We start from the raw sequence: 22,675 nt of genomic DNA on the forward strand, positions 1-22,675 counted from the left end.
GGCTGTCTTGTAAAATAAAGCAGAATGAAGAAAAAAAATCTCAAACTTCTTAGTTTGTGGAGAAAACAGATTAAGATATAGAACATTTAAGTTTTTAAAAACATTAAATATGGAAGGAAAGTGTGAGCAATGGAGAATCTTGGGTAAATTGCAGAAAGAATGTGGTATGGCAAAGTACAAATCAAATAGAAATGAGAAAACGAAGAAGAGGCACAATAGACCCAAGGTTCTTTCATTTTTACTAGGATAACTATAATCTCTACTAGTATATGTACACAGAACTACTTCAATAAAAATCTACAAATTGAAAGTTAGCCAACACAAAGTCTTCACAGTAGATCTCATCAAGGAACCTGTACAAACAGATGTTCTTTAGTTAAATTAATCCACTTGCATTGTAATTATCTCCTATTTTTTTTAAAAAAAAATATGTTTTATCTTGTTTCTTTTACATTGAAAGTTTCCCTGACCAAATCTACTGTTTTTTCCTCCTACATTTTTGCTTGTCGTCTAATAACTAAATAGTTTTAGAAAAGAGCCCAGTCCTGCAGCTCTTGTTTATAGGAGTATCAGTATTGGTTTTAATATTACTGTTTTGGTAAGAAATTCAAGATCACACATTTAGGGCTAGATTGGCCTTGGCCCATGGGAGAGAGAGCAGAGTGAAAAAGCAAGGAATTACCCTCCCACACATCCTTTGCATTCTCTGTACAAGGAGCATGAACAATTCCGTTGACTGTGGGGTGGAACTTTCTATCTCCTTCTGGACCAGAAAACATTGAGAAAGGATTTGGGAAGGATGCAGCAACATACAGTGAGCCAATCTCCATCACTTTTCTAGGTGGTGGTAAAGTGTTATGTACATTCCTTCCTATGCTCTGGGAGGGATCATATTCCATTACTAAGGGCTGGTGACTATCTGGTCTGTCACATACATGGGTCAAAGTATAAACTCTACCTGGCTCTCAATCTAGGACATGATCTCCTAAGTGTGATGCTTTTATTGTATCCTATTTTCTTGGTCCATTAGTTTAAGACACTGAAATATTGTCTGTGCAATTCACTTCATAATTTAGGCGTTATCTACATGGTAATGACTCATAATGGTCGTACTGGGTCAAACCAAAGGACCACCTAACTCAGTATCCTGTCTTCTGACAGTCGCCTTTGCTAGATACCCCAGAGAAATGAACAGAACAGGTTCCCTGTTGTCCATTCCCAGAACTGGTTCCCTGTTGTCCATTCCTGACAAAGGGGATGCCATCCATGACCATCCTTGCTAGTAGCCATTGATGGACCTCACATTTGATGCTTATGTGAACTCCAAGTAAAGATGCTTTTAACAATACTGAATATTGTAAGCCCCACCTGTTTATTCTAGATTTTGAGGAGAGTTAGGATACAGAGCGGTGAAGTATCATGGAATATGTTGTTTTATTCAAGAACTGTTCTAGACAAAGATGAGGTTATATGATATTTTTTAATGGTAAGAGAGAGACTTTCTATTTCAAATGTTATAACATTGATCAGATTCTTGTCAAGACTGGAGGCTGTTCTGGAAGATGCATTTTTTACTACTGATGTAAAATCCTGTTTAATTGCTTAACTGGTTAAACATTACATTTAAACGGTTAACCCATTAAGAGGGGAAACAGGGATTTGCTCCAGCCTGGCTAATGTCCATTGTGGGTCTGAGCACATTGTTGTCAGGGGTTGCTCTGTCCAAAGCAGCCCCTGTCTGCAGCACACTCAGGCCTACCATGGACAGGGACTGCTACAGAAGACAGGAGCAGCCCCTGTATGGCAGCTTCCCCACAACACCAGAGCAGCCTGTAACCCCAGGAGGTTTGGAGCTGCTCCAGCCCCCGTTGGTTAATAGTTAAGCAGCACCCATTAAGGATGCTTACTGGTTAACCTTTCATATCCCTATTCTTTTAGCTAAACTTAGAATTGAATCCAATAATATTGAATCCAATAATATAGGCCCAGTGCTACAGCCTTGATAATCTAATGTTGTGGTTCTCAGCCTTTCTAGGAATCTGATTGGTCTTGCTTTCCCTAAGTTTCACCTTGCTCAGTAATTCAGGTTGTCTTCAGCCCTGAAGGTGGGGCTCTTATTTTAGCTTTTTTCCCTGCACTCCAGTGAGTCTAACACTGGCCCTCACAACTTCATTAAAACAAACTTGCCTCCAGATTGAGAACTGCTGAGAAACTATATAGAACAGTATAAACAAGTCATTATCTACATGACATTTGTGTGTGTACTGACTTTGCTAGTGCTTTTTATGTAGCCTATTATAAACCTAGGCAAATAGCTAGATGAATTGATATCCCAACTGGAAGATCCCTGGTTGAAAAACACTCATCTGAAGAAGTGGGCTGTGCCCACGAAAGCTCATGATACCATCTACATGTTTTGTTAGTCTTTAAAGTGCTACCAGACAGTTGTTTTTTAAGTTTATCCTGTACAGACTAACTCAGATATCCCTGAAGCTACTGATCTAATGGTCCTTCTGCGCAATAATGATTTTCATTGACTGTACATAAAGTGTATTCTTTTGAAACCCCTTTGCTAGATAATTGTATTAATACCAAGTGGCAGTGTCAAAGGGAAGCATGACCATGGGATAATGTGCACTTCTGGGGAATACAAGGGGGGCAGTCTGAGGGTCTCCTACTATGCTTTGGTCCTTATGTGCATTCCACTCCTGCACACCATCGGGCCACTAACAAACTGGCTCCAAGGCAACGCTTCAAGATAGTAATGTGATGTAGCAGCCAAAACTGGCAAGTGATTAAATGTACTGTTAGTTCCATCAATTGAAAAAAAAAAAAATTCTCCACACAATTCCCATTCACATGTGGCTTGGGGAATGAAATTCGGTGATTTTTTGTTGTTGTCACAGTCCTCCCTTACCCTTGTTGTACAAGACTATGGTACCAGTCAAGTCAGCAGGGTAGCTTGCAGGCTTCTAAACCTAAGTTATTTTTACAGGTTTATAAATTGGAGGTTATGGAAACAGTTCGATAAAAATGTATGCTGACGTTTTGAACATAAAGGCAATACTTGATATTTTCCTGCTTTCATTACCGAGTGGAAAGTATATTTAATAGTTTGGTTCTGAATATTAATGTAAACTACTTTGTACGTTGTATTTTGAGAACAGCGATAAAGTCAGCTGGTGGAAAAAAAAGGTCTGTAGATTAATCTTATGAAGATGGTTATGGATAAAAATGCTCTGGGTGATTATGTGATGATGTAACTCTTATCTTCATAGAAAATCTTAGCCAGGATGGAGTTCAAAGACTTTTCTCCTTGATTAAGAAAATATGCTTCTGTTTTACTGTCATGGAATGGATTGAGCAGAACGAGGTCTCTCTTAGCCATGTAACATGCAATGAGACCAGGGAGGCACTAGGTCAAGGATATAGTTCATGGTCCAAGACAATAAAGATGACAGGGAGAGGGAAGGTTCTGCTGATAACAGGGACAGTTATACTGTGGAATGACCACTGGGGGAGGGAAGGGGGTAGCAAAAGGCCATAAAAGGCAAGTAGGACAGTTAAAACCCCATTGGGGCAGCAGAGGGCAGGGGTGGAGAAAGGGACATCTATCTACTATATATTTGAGAGAGAGTTTGTCTGTGTCTGTCTCTCAGGCAGGGGACATCTCCCCTCCCCTGGCTATGCCTGTGCAACTACAGCAGCCATGGCGAGGCATTTCTCACCACTCTAGCTTGGGGCTGGATGAGAGGGCTCTGTAGTCCTCTCTCCCTTGGGCAGTCTGCATACTGTATCCCTAATTCCCAGCTCTACCCCAGAGCAATTATTTAGAAGAAAAAAAATGAGTTAAGGAACACAGGGTAAATTTTCTAGTTAATAAATGTAATATTGATTTTATTGCTAATCTCTGATGCAAGCTACGTGAGGTCTATTAAAGACGGGAAGACATTTATTTCTACTCTTGGGAGTCCTGTCTGTCTGCTGATTTTTAATAAAAGGGAGGACGTGGTTTGCAATTAATGGTTATACAGTGTAGTCTAATGGTTACAATAGAGACATGTCAGCCAAACTCCTGTCAAATGCTAGTGCTAAATACAAAATTGAAATTACAAGTACAGAACAACAGGTTTTCTAACTGAAAAATGCAAATGTCCTTTCCTTGTAGGAATTCTGGTGTACTAAGAACTGACCTTGTCTATATTTTGTAGGAAATGAGGAAGAGAATGGGATCGTTGGGGTCTCTGGATGAATTTTGATGGCTTTCCCATATGTGGAGCCCTACATCTCTTCAATAATGAGTCATCACTGATGTAGGTGATGATTATTAATGATGAATATGTCTTAGTGAGTATATGAGGAAGACCTGTATAAGAACATCATGATGATTCTGTTCTTTTGTTGTGCATGTCCCAGACACTGCTGTATGAAACATACATTTGGAAGTAATCAAAGAATCTTGTGTTAGCTATTCAAGTAAGTAGGTTTTTTTCCGGTTCACATTTCCTTTTATGAAATGTGGCATAAGTCAGATAAGGAAACTTAGTTGACTATGGATACAGAAGTATCCGTTTATCTCAAAAGCAGAAAACTTTCAGGGGACTGGATGATTCAAGAGACAAGCACATAATTTGGAACCATATACTACAAGGTCATCATGCATTCAAATCTAGTCTTGATCATGGTGACCTAGAACTCTATGTTCTAACAGGCAAGTGACTTCATCACAACAACAAAAAGAGATTGCATTTTGTAGTTTTTGGTCACCTAGTTGAGAAAAATCTTAAGAGAAAGTGCAGTTCAGTAGTTTTTATATCTCCCTTTTAGAGAACTTCTTCATCTGAAGGTTAAAATTCATTGCTATAGCAAGACAGGTAAGTTTGCATTGCTACTGCCTATGCAATCCTAACTCTGTTACTAAAGGACCATATTTTAGATCACCATATTTTAGACCTGGACACAAAAAAAAGAAAAACAAAATAACTTATGGTGAAGTTTGTGTGCCAACAGTTTAAGTTATTGAATCATTTAACTTGCTGATAGTATCACTTCTCTGCTTTAATTCCGGTTTTGGTTCAGTTGCTAAAACTAATAGCGTTTTAGTAGTGTATATTTTGGAAAGCACCCAAACCCAGATTTATCTGTGACTGTCACACGAAAAAAAGTCAAATGAAATATATGAAATTATTTTAAATTAAGAATCTGTCTTGTTAGGTTTATCTAATGGAGGCCTGGTTGGATAGTATTTTTTACTTGTGCTTGCAGAAAATGTTAGACTGTATTGTTGTATTTTTTTTGTCATGCACACAGGAATTGCTTCTGATAAAATGGAATAATGCAAGAGGGTTCTCTGACTTGCCAATTTAGTGCAGTGGAAAGGAGTGGACACAGAAGAAATAAAGAGGACAGAGCAGTTTGCATGAACTGATTTTCTTTACCTGCATGTGATGTCAATATTGATATTTTACTGTGAATACTAATATCTTCATGTTAGCATTAAATACATCTATGGAATAAAGAATAGTCTATATGTTTAGCTATACAGTGATCACTCTTGTTATCAGAAGCTCCCTACCTTTCAAGACTGGATTGATTTTGTTCTCCCACCTGTTAAAATTAGTAATAATGCAACTGACTTTAATTGACATGTACCACTGGAAAAGTGGCATGAATATGAGCAGAATCAGGCCAGTGGTGTTGTAACAAATTATTCAATGACAGGTAGGACCTCTTGGTCTGCCTTCCATACCATGGATGTTGCTGGACCAGAAAGCCCCAGTGGCTGGGAGCACTATCGAGAAGGAAGACCAACAACCATGAGGTTGGCAGCCCCCCATAGAAAGTCTGGAGGCCAGCAGCAGGGAAGTCAAGTTTGATTTTCCCCAGTCTAGTGAACTCCCTCATTCAGGACTGATGGGATTCTGAGGGTGTTCACCAGACTGGGGAACACACATAGAGCATCTTAATATTAACTAAACTTATTATTAACTAAAGTTGCTAAGCTGACAGAGTTGGGTGGTGAATATGCTAACAGTAGAATGTTAGGTAATGAATGACTAGCATTCCTGTTTGATGGACATAATAATATACCCTGTTTTTCCATTCAGACCTTCTATTACTAATGGTCTTGTTATTCTAGTAGAATATCTCCAGGTTTTGATGATAAATCAGAGCAAAAACCAATTAAAACTGGATAATTGTTTTTCCACAAAAATAGCAGCAAATGTAGGTAGTTTTCTAAGTGGCTTCAGAAATTTGGGTTTTAGTGGTGGTATTCTGTACAGGCAGTCCCCAAGTTACGCGGTCCCCAAGTTACGCGGATCCGACTTATGTCGGATCCGCAGTTACGAACGGGGCCGTTCCTTTCCCTGGTCTCCAGCAGACCAGGGAGAGGAAGCAAAGTGGCGGAACACGTGGGCAGCGGACAGGGCTGTCCGCTGCCCACGCGCTCCGTGGCTTGGCTCTGCTTTGCCCCCCCCCATCCCCCTGGTCTGCAGACCAGGGGGAAGGGGGGCAAAGCAGAGCCAAGCCTCGGAACGCGTGGGCAGCGGACAGCCCTGTCCGCTGCCCATGTGTTCCGCCACTTTGCTTCCTCTCCCTGGTCTGCTGGAGACCAGGGAAAGGAACGGCCCCGTTCGCAACTGCGGATCCGACATAAGTCGGATCCGCGTAACTTGGGGACTGCCGTAGACCAGGGGGACGGGGGGGAGGGGGACAAAGCAGAGCCAAGCCACGGAGCGCGCGATCAGCTGACAGCCCAGACGTTGTGCAGACCAGGGGGACGGGGAGCAAAGCAGAGCAAAGCCACAGAGCCCGAGGGCAGCAGGACAGCCACGGCGCGTCTGGGCTGTCCCGCTGCCCCCGTGCTCCGTGGCTTTGCTCCGGACACCTGTGGTACAGCAGCTGGGGCGCTGCCAGTTGGTCCCGTAGCGCCGCTCTGGGCGCTACTGGACCAACCGGGCAGCACCCCAGCTGTTCTGCCCCAGGAGTCCTGATTCAGCCACTGCTGGTCAGATTCAGCAGCGGCTGAATCAGGACACCTGGGGCAGAGCAGCTTGGGTGCTGCTGGGTTGGTCCAGTAGCGCCGAGGAGCGGCGGCGCTACTGGACCAACCCAGCAGCACCCCCAGCTGCTCTGCCCCAGGCATCCCCAAGTCAGCCGCTGCTGAAACTGACCAGTGGCTGACTACAGGAAGCCCCTTCCCCGGGCTTCCTGGAATCAGCCGCTGATCAGTTTCAGCAGCAGCTGACTTGGGGATGCCTGGGGTTCTTAAGTTGAATCTGTATGTAAGTCAGAACTGGCGTCCAGATTCAGCCGCTGTTGAAACTGATCAGTTTCAGCAGCGGTTGAATCTGGACGCCAGTTCCGACTTACATACAGATTCAACTTAAGAACAAACCTACAGTCCCTATCTTGTACGTAACCCGGGGACTGCCTGTACTTCACAAGTAATCATCCAAAGGTTTTGGTTCAGAAAGGAACTCAAAGAACATTGAGTTTTATCTGTATGATCTTGTCTAGCACAGATGTGTCACACACACCTATAGCAGTATTTACATGATACAAAATAATTGCTAGTATTCCTTCATAGACGTGCCGTGTGTGTGTCTGTGTGTAAGTAAAAATTGCTTTAAAACAAACTATTGGATGTATGTTCCACATTAGTAAATTAATTAAAGTTCACTGGAAATTTACAGTTTCTTCTCGCTTCGTAGGATTTCAATATGGTGGATCCCAAGAAAATTCAGGTTTCAAATTGTACTTTTTTGTATCAGGAAGTTTGTTATTAATTATATTTATTACAGGAGTGCATAAGGACCAGATAAAATTGACAAAGAAACAGACCCTGAAAAGTTTACAAGAGACAGGCAAAGAGTGGGAAAAAAGGGACATAATCAAGTCGGGTGCATCATGGGATAGATGCCAAAAAGCATGGTAATGCCATGATTTTTGGGGGGAGAGGAGATATTTAGTTAAAGAGAAAAATGACACAAGGAAAGAGACATTGAAGGGAGGCTGCAGAGGGTGACTGGTAGGGAGAAGGAAGGCGGTTACAAAGGGCAGACTATGTATATCAGTATATTTGGTGCTTGAAGTACTTATAAAAAGGGTATTTTCTGGTACTTTATATGATCTGGGTTACCTATTTGGACAAAGAGACTCAGTTATTCAAGTGTAGAAACTGTGCTAGTTAGCTCTTTGACATTAGAAAGAGCTAAGTTTTTAGACTCTGAGGGTATGTCTAGACTGGAGTATTTTTCTGGGATACCTCCACTGTGTCCAGAGAATGCATTTGCTCTTCCACTTTATTTATTTTTTTTTTGCACAGAAGAGCAAATTTGCTCTTTCGGGGAGCTCTTTTATGAGGAATAAGGGCTCCTCTAAAAGAGGTGGCTTTTCCACCATTTAGTCTCATCTAAATGGGGCCAAATGGTGGAAAAGCCTCTTCCGAAAAAGCAATCGGAAAAAGCTATGCAAATTTGAATAGCTTTTTCCGACAAAGGACTGTAGTCTAGACCTAGCTTAAGGGTTTAAATCTGAAATTGTGGCACTTAGGATAATAACGGTTCACTAAATGTAGATTGATGGCAATAAAAATCTAGGGCTTGATTCTCTTACACCAAGTATACCTTAGGCCCATGTGAATACCCTCTTACATTACTAGATCTTGCTTTAAAGCAGATTTAGGTGCTCCGGATCTGGTTGTAGCTGTTGGTTCAGATTACCATGAGTCCTCTGATCTGTTATCCTTTGCTTTTAAAGAAGGAGAAACACACATCTCTCAGGGCACTGACTACAAAGCACTCAAAGCATTTGTTGCTTCAAACCAGTCATACAAAATGTATATCTTTTTAACCTAAGGATTCAGGTGTACTCTTATGTCAACTGATTCTGTAGACTAGGGAGACTCAGCACATCAAGTATATTTAGCTCTGAGGGTCCATCAATGAATGACTCAAATGGGAAATGAGGTCAAGGGCTAAAAAGCAACAGGAAAGGGAAAGTGATATTAATTATTGGGAGCAAGTATTTTTTCGGTGCCTTACAATCTTTGTTTTCACAATCTTTTTATTTATATTTAAATTTTATTTTAGAAACAGCTAGTATTTCTGGTCTTTGCGTTACAGTGTTACACATTTTTCTGTAGGCTTTCCCAAGGTCCCATAACAATAAATCAGTTGTCTTATTTTACAAGTGAATGATACTCTGAGGCACGATCATGCCAAAAGTCAAAGAATTATCTCAGGATAATTAGTTTTTCAGAATTGATTCTCGGGAACTTTTCTGCCCACATTTTTGGAGGAAGTTGAGAGGGTGTGTGTGAACGCTTTACTGCTTGTAAAGTTCCTATTGACAAGATGCATTTGTGATATCCACATTTTTGAAGAACTATGTTTTTCAATTTATACCTCAGTCAGATCCATTGTGTATATTTTATCATTAGATTAATTTCTTTACTGTTACTCCCTACTGAATCCTTTTGTGACTGACAGCATTTTGGTCATTCTTACAGGTGTGACATATTATCTAAGTTGGACAGCACTAGAATTGTCCGGCATACTGTAGCTCTGAGCCATCCTGAAACAGTGGAGTTTCTAATGAGTATAGAGCGAGCTACTATTTTTTCATCCCCCACCATTGCCTGAACAAGGGTGTGTGTCAGAGCTGGTTATGGGGTGGAGACATAGGCGCCAACTCCAGGGAGTGCTCTGGATTGGAGCACCCATTGGTAAAAATGTAATGGGTGCTACATACCCACTGATAGCCAAGCTCTCCCCCTTCCCACCATGGTTCTTGATTGCTGGTGGTCCCACTTACCTGGGTCCTCCCTGGCCCTCCCTTTCAGAGTTTCTGGAGCTCTGGGAACAGCTGATTCAGGAAGCTCTGGGAGATAAGTGGGAAGTGAGGCTAAGTCACACTCAGGGGAGAAGACAAGGAAGAGGCGGGGCATGGACGGAGTTTGGGGGAAGATTCAGTGTGAGGGCTGAGCCTGGATTGGGGAGGGGGTGAACACGCCCCCGGGTGGAAGGGAAATCTGCAACTGTGGATGGAGAGGCAGTGTTGATGGTCCCTTAGCACAATAGCAAGCTGCCAGCAATCCCAAGGCTTTCCTAACCTACACCCAAACTGGAGCCAACAGAGAATTATTATCTTCCTTAAAGTTCACTTACTCTGCAGCACTCAGCAGAATCTGGAAGCAGCTGAGAATCTGGCCCTCTGATGGGGTTGTTGGGGTTTTCTTCTTTTGTTTTATATTTCAAACGATATTCTTTTATATAGAGTGATTTATTGTTCTCTTGTCATCTAGAAATCCCATACCTCACCAACTCCAATGGCAACACAGATTATATTTTTATTAGTGCTAATCATTATTTGACCTTTGCAAAACAGCAACACTTGGGAACTATGCAGTCTGAGTGTGGCACAGATTAAAGTTTTTAATATATGCACAGAGGAGAAGAAATGGACATTTTACAGCCAACTTAGATAAAAAGAGTGAAGAAGTCTGGGGTTATGCAGAGGGCTGTCCTCTGGATCTTGCAGCTCTCAGGGATGCCAAGAACATTTGGCTCTGTGAAGAAGTATAACTGTAAAGCAAATGATTTTCCCAAAGCCAACTGGGAATGGAGACAAACAAGGGAGCTTGAAACATCTTAGCTAATTTCAATGGTAGTTTGCTGTGTATTTCAGAACATGGTCTTGAGATTGACATTTGCCACTTGTTCTTAATTAGGACTTTTGCATTACCTCTTCAGCATTTTCCTAAATCATTAATATTATGTGGCCATGCAGTTTTCCCTTTGCTCTATTTTTGCCATGGTTGGATCCCCATAGAGTGTTAGCGGGACTGCAGCATATTGTCCACATTTGGAAGTCCTCACTGGTACAGTGGCCCTTGTGGGTTCAGGTGGTTGCTATTTATATCCTTTTGCACCTCAAAAGTTGAATCCAGTTCATATGTTTTAACTATTGAACTACCCATAAATCTAGATTGTCCAATAAAAAACACTTGTGGGGGGAGGACCTCATGGGAAAATGAGAGGTGGTGTTTGTGAACTCATTCAGTCCTAAAGGTACATGCATATATAGATTTTCATTTTCGTCTGCTTAGGTGCTTTTCTGAAAAACTTGCAGTCTTTTCACAATATCCATGGAAAATACCATGGTGGTCCAAAAGAAGCATTCAGGGAAAACTTTTCTTTACAATTGTTCTTAACATAGTAAGTAATTCAAATTCATCTTGGTAATAAGTATTAATGGAACTTAAAACATTTACATATGGTATAGCATACCATCTGTGCATCTGGCCCAGCCATCTCACTAGTAAAATAGAAGCAATAAAGGCTGTGTGTGACCAGTATTTTCCTTAGAATGCAAGGATGATACAGTGGCAAGCAAATTGCTTTTCAAAGACAGTGAATCAAGAATATTTAGGAGTGTTATTTAAACTGAGAGTGAAGGGAAACCCGATATTTACATAGGAACTCTTAGGTGAGATGATGAAATCCTCCAGCTACTGCAGAAATACAAGTAGAACTTTGTACTTTCAGTGTTAGGGCATAAATGAGCAATTAAAGTTGCACAGGGGAAAGGAGAGGAGAAATTCAATAAGGTCACCTCGTTTCAGCAAAAAGTACAAACATTACCAATACAAAATATGATCTTAGTTTGTATTTGTAGTCAGCATAACGGTTCCCACAATGCTTCCATAGCACACCCATTTCCCATCACAGAAGGGACTGAAAGACAAAATGCAAGATCTACTGAATGACAACATTGGTAAGCCATTATGACAGCCATGCTTATGTTAACAAGGAATGAAGGAAAGAGAACTGCAACAGTTTTCATTTTTTGAAGGTGATGAATCATGCCACCTGAAATATCAACGATTAAATCAGTAACAAAGGATTTATGCATCGCTCGTCAAATCTAATAATCTAAACTAAACGAGCTAATTGATTATGGAAATACTGTAGCCTTTCTATTAGAAGTAACATACAGGTGGAAAGCCTGCCACACAATATGTTTTGTAGCCATTCTGCCAGTTCAGGGTACAATAGTTTAAGGCAGCCGGGGGAGAAGAGGGGAGTCTCATTCCAAAGTACATTTTGCTAATAATCCAAGCCAGATTTCCCACCTATTGTGTGATCGGCACAATAGCAAATGCTATTGTGAAAGAACATCTCCCTTTAAACATCATATTCAAACGCTGTATTAAATACGGGGTCTACTAGAGAACTATTATCAAGATTCCAATTTAGAAGCCCTGGGATTCAGCCCAAGGCCATATGACCCAAGAGTGTATTAAATCAGAATTCAAAGAAAGAGGCAGCAAATATTTATGCTGATCCATGAGTAACTTAGAAAACAAACTGTAATCAAAGTCACAGTTCCTCCCTGCTTCCCTATTGTCTTGAGAGAACAGCAAATGTCAGACCTTTTAGCAGCTTCAATTATTCCTCTGCCGCCTCTCTGAACCTGCCCACTTCTCTGCACCCAGCCAGGGCAGTTCCCATTCTCCAGCCCAGCTCCCTCCTTTCTCCCTGCCCACTTGCTCATATTTGGGGAATACCCTAGATGTAGCCCTGCTCTCTTCCCCAAAGCCTGTCACAATTTGAGTGGAGGAATAAAGATGGACTTTTCTCTCTCTTACTTCCCAGTTCCACTGAGTAAGGGCTGTGACCACATCTTCAGCTTTCTTTATATAGGCACATGCCTTCAATAAAGCATTGTTTAAAGGTTAGATAAATCATGTTTTAATCTAGTGGCCGTCTGAAAGGTTAAATTATGAACTTCATATTTTCAAAGGTTTATTAAATGATTTAGTATGTTTTAGCTCAGTTGGGTCAAGCATTTACAAATAACTTGGTCTACCTTCCTTTCTGCTGAACTAATTAATTCTGCACACATGACTCTGAAAAGGATATCATTTCAGACTGTTTAGGTCAGAGGCAGTAAAAACAACCCCCAACATCCCCCAATAAAAACAGCATGTGAAAGTACAAAGCCTGCGGGAGAAAACAAGATCCCTGTTGTGTTGTTATACTTCTATCATATCGTATCACCTAGGATCTCCAGTCATGGACTACTGTGCTAGGAGCTACAAACAAACACAGACATGAGGTGATCTCTAGCAATGCCATACAGGAAAGACTGATGGCTAGAAAAGTAAGAGAGACATATTACTTATGCTCTGATTTGTTTTCATTTATACCAGCACAGATCAGGAGAGATTCCACTGAAGTCAAAGGGGAATCAGGCCCAGAAAATAGGCCACACGTAGTTGAACAGACTTATAAAGGTCAATGCACGAGTAGGAAAAGAATTGCCGTTTGTGAAATTTTTCACTATATTTCTGGAATGCATATGATGGGAACTAGTAGTACATTTCCTGCTGTACAGTGTGTCATGGTGCAGCACTCCATGTTCTTAGTTGTATATTCTGGTTTTAGTTAGGAAACCTCACGCATCCCCAGACTTCCTTTTTGTTTGCCCTATCAGATTAAATTATTACCTACGAGTGTAAGTGACTTCTTTTATTTCTTGGGGTAAAGGAAGGCAAATTAGGTTTTTTTAAATATTACACAAATCCTTAAATGTGGAGACATTAAGTTTCAGAGTGTGCAAAATAGCAAGATAAAGCCATACTTCTCCAAGTTTAATATAAGCAAGCAATTAAAAATGCACAGATATTTAGCCTTTCCACTATTTGGCCTTTAACCACTGTTCAGAAGAAAAATGTCTGACAGCTTGGCATAAGAGAAGTATTAAAACTCAACAATATTGCCCAGTTGTTAAGCTTCACTTAAAAGCAAAATTTATCATGTCAGTTGTATTTCTGAGTCACTTCAGTTAATTTAACTCTGACTACATAATATTCTCCTCTTTTAACATTAAATACATTGCTTCTTCCAAACTTATATTTATTATGTGTCAATAAAACAGGAGAGTATGAGTTATAATGTAATAATTTTTTTTATATTATAACACACAAAATACTTTGACATTATATGTATGAAATATAACAATGTAATACATTCATATTGATAGATCTAATTTTGCACACTACATGTTTTCATTGCAAGAGGTGAGTCGAGATGTCCTTAATCTTTATCATGGCTTGGATATTAGTGTGTGTATGTAGGGTAGAATATTATATTACTAATTTATATAGCACTATACCATACACAGCCAAATTCACATTGAAAGAAAATGTTCAAGTTTTTGGTGCAGTGAAGTAGCAATCAATGAAGTGCTATAGCAGATATTTCTGCAACCAGGAGGAGCCAGTTCCTAGTCTTCAAGCTCCCTGTGGGCAAATGGGAGAGCAGACATAACTGGTCTTTCCCTGACAGTGAATTCAGCATGTAACAGGATTATATGCTGTGAACATGCCATCTTCTATCAAGTGCTGCTATCTCAGAGGCACTATCATGCTTACTCCTCTGACAGCAGGCCCACTGAGAGAGAAGTGGATCTCAGTGACCCATTTCAGGAAAATAATGGAGAGGTCTATAAGAGTGGTCCCTCCAATAGCTCTCTTATTAGGGGTGATTCAAACTCATCTGTGACTCTCTATACTCATGGTAGTAATACAAATGCTGCAGGTAAAATCATGCCCTAAGTTATGCTACACTCAGCTAGGGATATAAGCAACTCGTTGACTATCCAATAATCATAAGTTTATTGGATAGTCAGCTCCTCCCTCAACTAGTTGCTTCTCCCCCCACTTGCTGTCTCTATCAGTGGCAGCAAGGTGTGGGGGAGGGGAGCAGGAACCAGTGCTGGGGGAGGCTTTAAAAGCAGATTTGCAATAAGGTTATCTCCTAGGGTCAGGAGCTAACCCGCTGAAGCTCCCCTGCTTATCGACTATTCAATAGAAATTCCATCCACTAGTAGAATAAACTGAATTTAATATCCCTATCCTCAGCATCATTGTCAAATTCTGCACTCTGTTTCACCTATGGTGCCCAACAGGTTTGGGGGCAATGAGATTGCATATCATAGGAGTAACAGGCATGGATACAAAAAAAGTATGTGTACACAAATTTCAAGTCATTCAATTCCCATACATAAGAATGAACAAGGAGGAAAATATTTTTAGGCTTATCATCAAAATGAGAATTGCCCCTTTTGTAATGCATATACTCAGTAATATTAATCTTTAACAGACAGTTGTACTCATGTACTGGTGCGCAGAATGTGTCTTATTCTCTTTAATATGCAGAATAACATGTATTTATAGGATACCATAGACAGCAGGTAACCAGGAGGTTAGTCCTTGTCCCATTCCCTTGTGCCCTCCCTCTTTTACCCCTTCAGTCCCACAGGAGCCCAAAGCATTCCCACTGTGATCCATAACCCCAGCCCTTCTTGGCTGGGGTGGGAGGTAAGGCCTTAGCCATAGCGTGCTGCAGCTTCAGCTTCCTCAGCTCCTGGGTAGAATGGCCTTTGTGCCCACAGCCTTTGGGCTCTGGGCCAAGGAGCACCGGGAAGGCAATACATCCAACTTTGACTCCCTGGGGGAAGTATACTGGCCTGGGGAGGGGCCACAATAGGGGATTGTTGTCCTCTCCCTGCCTACAATACTTGGCACCCATGCTATTCTATCAGACAAAGCCAATGATGTGTCTATCAGTGTCCTGCTCAGGCATGGAGACCTTCTCATGAATGGGCAACTAGGCTGTCAACATCACATCATCTACTTAAGGAAAGGTTTTCAGCTTAATGAAATAAGGTAAAATGTTATAATCTATGATCTTATTGTATAAGAGCCTTCAAAACAGGCCAGAACTAGAGCCAATATTTGTTCAGTGTGGAAAGGAATATGCAGGCAAGCACACACATTTTACTTCCGTTTCATGTTAGAATGAATCCACAATATCAAACCAACACAGATGAAAATTTGGGGCTGTCGGGAAATGGGAGATTTTACTTGGTTCTCACGGAAAGCCTTGAAACTTTCAAGCAAGCCTACACTGAATCTTTCAGTGTAAATGAGGGCTCGTTCTTAACAAGAAACTCTTAACTTGGAAACTCACGTCCATAGCAATCAATGTCCAGGGCCACATTGTAGGACTTTATTCCAGGCATTTAAAAGCTTCACAAAGTTACTAATGATATGGTACATCCAAATTAGCCATGGATGACCACAGGGTTGCCACCTGCCCATGGCTGGACAACATCTCCTCCTGACCTTAAATCTAATCTTCAGGACTCAATGTGCAGGCACTTTATCTCTGAGGCAGGCTGTATCACCAACAAGTTCCAGCTGCCAGTGACCAACGAGGACATCAATCCTCTTCAATTATACATCCTTATTACTGATAAAAATCAAATGGTTAAAAATGCCCATCAGTCTCCATTCGCAATGCATGTGAAATGCCTCCGGACTCCTGCTGCCTTGTTTAATCACCTAGACTATAGACTGAGGGCACCTGTGAGCCTGGCCCAAAGCACCTTTAACTCAAGTGGAACAGCTTCAACAGGCAAGAGAGCAGCATGCAGGGCTATTACTGAACAGGGGACAGAAAGAGGCATCAGGGCAGATTCAAACCCACCCCTACTGCCATCCAAGCTCACAGCCAAACCTCTAGGCTACTGAGGAAGTTGGAAGTAGCTCCTGGGTTAACCAATAGTTAATTAAATAGCTTCCACAGGAATGCATCACCCAGGGCACATGCAGCACAATGGTGTTTAAAAACATCGCCAAAGCCCTTCTTAAGGCAGGGAGAAGGAGACTTCAAATCCACAGCACCGCTAAGCAAGAGAGATAATCTAACCACTGGACTACAAAGTGCAGAGTTGCAGCTGCTCAACTATTTAATTGAAGTGCATCAGCTTCAACAAGTAAGGGGTCTCCAGCCTCCATAACCGAGGCATATACATGGACTGCAGCACATCCCTCTTCTCACACACCTTTTTCAGGGAGCTTAAAGGGGATTTGACCCAGCAGTACCCTAACGCACCCACCTCTGGCCTAGACAGTGTTTCATGCACCACCTTACCCCAATACTAGTTAAAGTGAAACAGCTTCAAGGAGCCCTCATCTTTGTAGTTCATGACCCAAGGATTAGGACCTTCACCTGAGCTCTCTTCAGCTCTCTCCTCCAGAGATGAAGGAGAAATTAAAGATGGTATTGAAAGGCCAGACTGAGTCAGACCAATGATCCTGGTAGCCCAGTCACCCATTTTCCAACAGTAGCTGATGCCAAATGCTTTAAAGTCACTGGACAGAAGAAGGCAATTAAGCTGAAATGGGAGACGGGTCCCCCTTCTATGCAGTCATATGTGAGGCACATAACCACGAGGTTAAAAGTTACATGCGAGGTCTCAGCCTCCTTTCCGGTCTTGCCTCAGGACAAGGTTTGGTGGGGCATTCAAAGGTACCTCCCGAAAAATTATTTTGGTACCTATGTGGTTCCTAGCCATGGATCACAAGCAGAGGTTGGTACCTGGGAGGAGCAGATGCTGGTTCAGTTTCCTCCTGCCTGCCTGAGGAAAAGAGATTTTAATGGGGTTCTGCATTTTCTCACAGTCAGGGACATAAGGGATACGTTAACATGGGCTAAGTCTTGAGGCTGTGCCATTGTTATTAAGTAGCAATTAGACAAGGACTAATTGCTGAATTCCTTTGTATCCAGTGCTGTATTCCTTTGTACTCAGCTGTGTGTGGGGGTGATGCAGGTTCCATTCCTTCCTCAGCTTCCTTAGAGAGGATTTGAGCAGCTGCCTCTAAAGTGACCATCTGGCTGCTGGACTATGAGATGGTGTCCCTGGAATGGGTCTGGTGTGTGAGTGCCCCCTGGATCAAATCCCTGCTCTGTCGGGCAGAAGGGCTTCTAGTGTGAGAGGGCATAGATCTTGTAGCTAATGAAGGGATATTTGCAGTCCTTCTTGCCCTTTTAATTAAAGAGCAATTGCTGCTGGGTAGTAACCCCACCCCCTTATTCTTGTCCACCCAGATTGTGGCAGACTCCAGGACACACTCCTGCTCTTTTGAGGGGTGTGAACTGAGGCTGCCACCTCCTGGGGAGAGTCACTGGTGAGCAATCCCTCTCTGAATCCCTTCCCCATCCCAAGAAGTCAACAGCCTCTTGAGAAAGAGAAGGCTTTGGACAAGGATGGTCACTTAAGCAGCAAACCCCTGGGGGATTTGAATCAGGATCTTACAACCCAGGCAAGTATCCTAACAACTGAACTAGAGAGTGAGGTTATGGGGTGGAGGGTAAAGCTGTTACTTGGAGGAGCAAGCACCCCAGCCAACAGTTCCATCCCTCCACCACCCAGGACTCTTACTTTCACCTTCCCATTGTCTCCCTTTTCTCTCTGCTCATCCATTCCAAACAAATCCCTGTACCTAAATGTAGCAAGTGACATCAGCGGAGTGGGGAGGGGGGACCCACTCTTCTAAAATGTCTTTCTTTAAAAAAAAAAAAAAAGCAGCACATTTTCCACTGCATATCAGATTGTGAAGACAAGACATGCAGAAGATAGCTAATTCAAATCACTAAACGTGTGAATAAAAAGTGTCAGTCACAGGTTTTTTGATGTATCCTGGAGTTTGTCAGAGATTTATTTGTTTAAAAAAAAAAAAAAAAAAAAAACACTTAGTAAGGGCAAGTCAGTCTGTCCTGTGAAATACAATGTTAAATATTATGGAATACATAAAGCCCTGTTTTACACTCGTGAAGAATATGTATCTAAGCTGATTTTATGTTTTAAATATAAAAGTTTAAGAGTATAAAGTAATAATTCCAGATTACTACATATTTAAAAATCACAGAAACAAATACATTATTTTAAATTACAGTGGTTCAGTGTGTTCACAACAAAATTCAGAAAAATTACTTTCAGAAAAAGGGAATATTCTGTGTGATTTTGATAACATTTATGAAATTTTACTATATGTTCATTTTAAAAACATATTTCCAAGAGTTTAGGCATAACAAAAGTTATACTTTAGTAAAATACTGATTTTGGTGGAAGATTCTCTTATAACTAGTTCATCAACTAACAGAAGTAAAACTCATTTATCCATCTATTAATTAGAAAGTGTATTTTGGGGGTAGGTCTTTTGAAGAATTTATTTAAAAAAATAATGTCTGAAGATCCAAGTATTTAAGGTTAAAACTGAATATTCAGATTATGCATCTAAATATCTATGCAAGGATTTTTTTGAGAGATGAACTTAAACTTCAGCAACAAACTAATGAAATATTTAAAGCAAATTTTAAACTAAAGCTCTGTAGGCGCAGTGATTCACAACTGTTTGTGTCAGTGAAATTCAGGGTTGGCACATGCTCGTTACATGGTTTCATCACCACTTAATGGATATTTCACTGGTTCAGTACTAATAGGTCTGGCAAGCTAGAAGTCCTTTCACTTTTCCGTAAACAGACCGACTTCAGGGGGAAGAGTCACCAGTCTGCAAGCAGCAACAACCTAATGAAGGAGCTTTCAGGAACGATCAGAATAGGAATAGGGAACAGATTCAGCATTTAGGTGGCAGGTATAAGAAGCAAGGGGAGGCTATCCCTTCTCTGGGTCTAGGTGGAGTATGTTTTTCAAATGGGAATACTGTCCATATCATACCAAGAAAAGTTCATACAAATCAAATTGTTTATGTACAAAGAGAAGTTGTTCTTTTAGCAGGTATTGCACGCAAGGAAAAATGTAAGTGTTGATATTCTGTTCACAGCAATGTTAAATTGTTTTCAGTTATAAATCACCTGTGCTGCAATATTCAACTGTAGTTAAGGTGGGAGGGGTAAAGAATCATGGTTTGTCAATGAAGTGCTGCTATTAGAAGAGGTGCTAAAGCGTATCATAATGTAACCATGGGGATCCATTTTTATCATGTGCAGAAAACCCAAGATATTCAATAACTCATTAGAAAGACTGATTAATTTAATAAAAATGCAAGCTCCTGTCCCATATTTCATTCAGCTCACTGTAGCTTAAAATTGCACATTATGGTTTTTATTAGCTATATTACTTAATTATCCTCAAAACTGTGCATTTTATTTAAATTAAAATATTTTTTTCCAGAGAAATATCATGATAGGAGTGGTTTTTTTTAAACACCACCCATAGGTACAGGCACTTTGGAGTTTATTGTTTTACCACATTCCAGGGGCTAGACTGATGATCCTGATTCTACTCCTGCACCGTTATACTGGTTAACAACTTTGACACCTGCTCTGAACCAGGCACAGTGGGAAACTACCGTGCCCCAGAAGCAAGTGGAGAACCAGATTCTGACTCAAAGGGATTCTCTGTCTTGTTCTGGGGCAGGAGAGAAGGTAGTTTTCCCTACACTTATATCACCTGGTATGGACTATTTCCCCAGGGTTGCCAGGTCATCTTGATGACTGGAGCTGGGACAATTGAAATCAGGAGTCTTCCCTTCTCTGTTCACCTAACTATCCAGGATGGGGAGTAGTATCCCTGAGGAAGCTACTTTCCTATGCCATGATACAGGGGAGCAAGAGAGCGCCTTATGTCTTTCCTATGTGAGATCATACAGGATGTCATACCTGGCCCTAAATCAGGGATAACCCCCTAACAAAGTCAGTTGTAACCCCAGTGTAAAATTTACGTAAATGAGCATAGAACCAGGTTAATTATTTTGAATTTCCTGCTAGCATTTTAGTTTATCCCCTTTGCACCATATTAACAAACAGACTTTTCAGAAACAACGTTTGGTAAAATCACTTGTGTAAGTTTATACCTACTGAAGATTTGGGACTCTTCCTATCTCTGTAACTTCACTACAGCAGTTGAAGCTCTCACCTATATCCTTATAGCATGGAAAAAAATATGTGGGGAAAAAAATCCACAATAGATACAAATCAGTGCTTTTTGAATTTGTTATTGCAAAGTGACTTAAGTTGGTATCTACCAGATTAGGGCTAGAAGACACTTCATAGACCACTAAAATAATCCCACTGCATCTCAATTTCCCTTGCATGTGTTTATCTAATCCTTTTATTAACACTTCAGTTGGTGTAAACAGGTGTTTCTCTGTACACCAATTTTCTGTCATTTTTGATGCCTTATCACTCAGTTCTGTTCCACTGTAAAATTGCTGTTACAGAATACTACAATTATAAAGCTTCATACCCTTAGGATGTACTTCATACAGTAACTCCAACTGGTGTCCTCTTTAAAATGTATGAGGGGGAAAAGTTCAATGTGCACAGTAGTTACTTATTTCAATCTCAAGTTTCAATTTTTAGTTAATCACTACTTTGGGAATTTGCAACTGACTTCCGGTTGATGTGTTTTTTTTGAAGGTCTACTGTGATTCTTTCTGGCAAGTTTACCCAGAGGAGAGTGCCTGGTGTCATATGCATTCAATTACCACTAGGCTATCAATTTTATATAATTAATGAGTTACAGTCTAAGACTTGGTAAAAACATATTAGAGTATTTATTCTCAATAGACTGTCAAGACAGAACATATTTTCATGGAAGAATGCTTAATTTAAGGGGCTAGAGCAGGTAAGAGGGATATTTTTGGTTAATGTGTGTTTTAGTTCATAGACTAATTAGTTCAATACAACTTCATTAAAAAGTGGATTGACTGTATTTTTATTCCAACAGGTTGACCAATATTTGAGAACAATAGTTCAATCAGATTAGTCAGTATTTTATCCTATAATTATTCTTATATGCCATGGGGCACATTTTATAAAAAGGAATGTTCTATTGTAACTATGAAAAGTACATATATAGATGGGGGAGATTAGGCCATCTGATGGGGGGGGGGGGCAGGGAGGTACAAAGGGGGGCAATTACCCCCAGAGATTCAAAGAGGTCTTGAGCTCTTGGCCTCTGAAGTACTACAGGAGTGTCACTTTATGCAGTTCTGAGGGCTTGGGGGGGGGGGGGTGGGAAGGAAGGGAGGGAGGAGAAGGGAGGATGCTGCAGTCTGAGCATCACTAAGGGCTGAATGCCCATGACTCCCCCCCTCCCTTCTGTCCTTGGCCCCACCCCTTCTGGGGACATAGAGCCACCATCAACCCACACACCTTGTTCCAAGGCCTGCAGAGGCTGTCAGCCCCATTGAGGGAAGATTATCTGAGTTTCTCAAATAAGGTGTTGCATAGGGAAAGCAAGCATTCATGAACGAAAAAAAAAGTCACAGTTATAAACAATTGTGTACTGCCACCACCGATTTTGCTTGCACATTTTTGGGCCTTACACCTTCAATTCAGCTAAGCATCGCCGTTGGAAAAAAAGACATCTTAAACAAATGCTATAATTATTTTCTGAATTATGACCTAGCTGCTTCAAAGATTTCAGAAGTATGTCTCATTTACTTTTCATTGGATTCTGGAAAAGATTTGGGAGTTGTTGTGGTAATCAGCTGAACATGAGCTCCAAATGTGATATGTTGTGCAAAATAGCTAATGTGTTAATGGGATGCAGAAACCAAGGAATTTTGTGTAGGAGCAGAGAGGCTATTTTCTCTCTCTACGTGACACTGATGTAACCACTGCTTGAATACTGTGCCTAGTTTTGATGCCCTTAGGTCAAGAATGATGTTGATAAATTGGAGAGAGTTCAGATAAGAGCTTTAAGATTAAAGGATTAGAAAAGATGCCTTATAGGTTATTTTTTTGTCTGTTTATCTTAAAGGGAATGAAAAAAGGGTGATGTGATGAGA

General features: G+C 40.9%; 1 long non-coding RNA gene across 2 annotated transcripts in view; it reads right to left on the reverse strand.

Moving 5' to 3' along the window:
* The window catches only part of LOC142829410 (uncharacterized), a 53,311-nt gene that overhangs the window by 24,034 nt on the left and 6,602 nt on the right, over positions 1–22,675 (reverse strand). The window lies entirely within an intron of this gene.

This window comes from Pelodiscus sinensis, chromosome 4, assembly GCF_052426305.1.
Source record: "Pelodiscus sinensis isolate ZL-2025 chromosome 4, ASM5242630v1, whole genome shotgun sequence".
Classification (NCBI taxonomy): Eukaryota; Metazoa; Chordata; order Testudines; family Trionychidae; genus Pelodiscus; species Pelodiscus sinensis.